This window comes from Urocitellus parryii, chromosome 7 (assembly GCF_045843805.1).
Source record: "Urocitellus parryii isolate mUroPar1 chromosome 7, mUroPar1.hap1, whole genome shotgun sequence".
NCBI classification, from domain to species: domain Eukaryota; kingdom Metazoa; phylum Chordata; class Mammalia; order Rodentia; family Sciuridae; genus Urocitellus; species Urocitellus parryii.
The window spans coordinates 67,541,262-67,543,270 of record NC_135537.1 but is presented as its reverse complement, the minus strand read 5'-3'; the positions used below and the strand labels follow the sequence as shown (position 1 = coordinate 67,543,270).

General features: G+C 35.4%; 1 non-coding gene across 1 annotated transcript; it reads left to right on the top strand.

Annotated features, from left to right (window-relative positions):
- Positions 1 to 1,577: 1,577 nt before the first annotated feature.
- LOC113197609 (U6 spliceosomal RNA) lies at positions 1,578 to 1,683 on the top strand. The gene has a single exon (XR_003302724.1). It is a non-coding gene; the product is annotated as a U6 spliceosomal RNA (small nuclear RNA).
- The last annotated feature ends 326 nt before the right edge of the window (positions 1,684 to 2,009 follow it).

The following is a 2,009-nucleotide window of genomic DNA, read 5'->3' as shown; positions in this document are numbered from 1 at the left end:
CAGCACGATTTTTGGCTTAAGAAACCGAGTGAATGAAGGATAGCAACATTTTTAGAAATAATGGATGCTGGGAGAAGGGAGAGTTCTGGGGCGGGGGTATAAAAATTGAGTTCTGTTTTGGACATATGAAGTTTGAAATGCCTGTTGTGTGTTTTTCTCTGCTATAAGTTTGAAGATCCTCAAATGATTTACTTTTATATTCACATAGGAGAAATGTTATAAGTCATCAAGTTATAAATAAATCTTAAGTAGATAAATTGCAATAATCATGAAGTTGCTAAAACTCAACAAATGGATCAGACACATATTTAAAGCCCCATGGAAAGAGATATGTAAATAGTTCCTTGCGTTCTCTTTGTAAGAAAAAAACCATCAAAACCAAAATATATAACAGAAGGGTATAGTGAGCCTTGTAGACTAGGGTACCCAAAGAATACTTCCTAGAGAACTTAATGGAGAAAGAGGCCAAGGAGTTTTGGTTGATGGATGGGAAATATGAGGGTATTCCAGAAGAAGAAAACACCATCCCTGCTTTCAATATGCATCTGAATGAAGACCTACTCAAATTTCAATTTCTGACATAGTGAAATGAAATAATAGAGAAAGAAGAAAAGCCAAATTGAAAAAGTGGAAGAGTAAGAAATAGCTGGGCAGCATGTCACCCACTTGTGAGTATTGGTACTAGAAAGCTTTTCAAGGTTATAAAAGGCCTGTAAGTCAAGGATAGTCAAATGAAGTCCAGTCACAATTCAGTGTGTGAATTCCCTGTTACACACCTAACCAAGCAAATGAAACTTTCAGTTACCAAAGGATTGTGAATGGAGAACACTCCTAGGCACTGACACCATGATCTCTGTGCCTTGTTGATAAGGATGTGTATGCAGAGCCCAGGTGTGGGCACTGAGTACCTCCCTGTCTGGTGACAGGAACAGAAGAACTCAGAGGCAAGTATCTGGGTAAACGTGACAGGCAAATAAGATACTTTGTGTGCCTATCTATTTTTACATTTTTCCAAGGCCACTGTGGTAGCTGCAGAATTCTACTATCCCCTGAGTTGACCTATAAATGGGGTAGGTCTGGATCAGTCTGAGCTTCTTATAGCAATGTTGGTATTTTGAGTTATCAGGACAAAGAACTTTTTAGCGGTAGGTGTGAGAGGGTCAATCTATAACCTGATTTCAATTTGGGGGTCATTTTAGACAAAAATTAATTTAGGATTAAGGGCTTGGCTTAATATTCTTCACTATATGACCAATGAATATTATTCCTCTGTAATTGTATTTGAAAATAATATATAAAGTAAAAAAATATTTTTTATGTTTAGGAAGTATCTTCATTGCCTGTTGTACTTATGTGAAAAGGAGAAAGAAATAACAGGAGGAAGAAATAACTGACAGTGTTACCTGGTCTTACTATGGCCAAGATGCTCCCATAGGATTCCCTATTACATGATCCAAGCAGTGAATTTCAGAAGCGAAATCAGTGCCAGGTGAGTTGAGACTAACAAGCTTCCTGACCTGATATACTCTAGTGTTTATTTACAGATAATCTTAATTCCACAGAGAAGTGGAAGTAAAGTGCTTGCTTTGCAAGCACACTGACTAAAATTGGAACAATATGAGAAGATTAGCATGGCCCCCACACAAGAATAACATTCAAATTTGTGAAGTGTTCTCTATTTTTAATTGTCACACTACACCCTATAAATATGTACAATTACTATATGTCAATAAAAAAAACTTAGTGGCATATGACAACATTTATTTTTACTCATGAAAAAATGGGGAAGTAAAGTTGGAAAAAAAAGGAAGGTACTGAATTTCATTGGTCAACTTTCTGGTTATGTTGAAAATAGAAGAAAATAGAAGAAAACTTTAACTTAAATGTCTTACAAGGACCTGCATACATAATACAATCTTATGTAAAGTATAATGTTTCTGTACATTTCAAATGCTCAAATTTTTTTTTCATTTCCAAAATAGTGTTATTTGCACCTTACTTTCATTTAT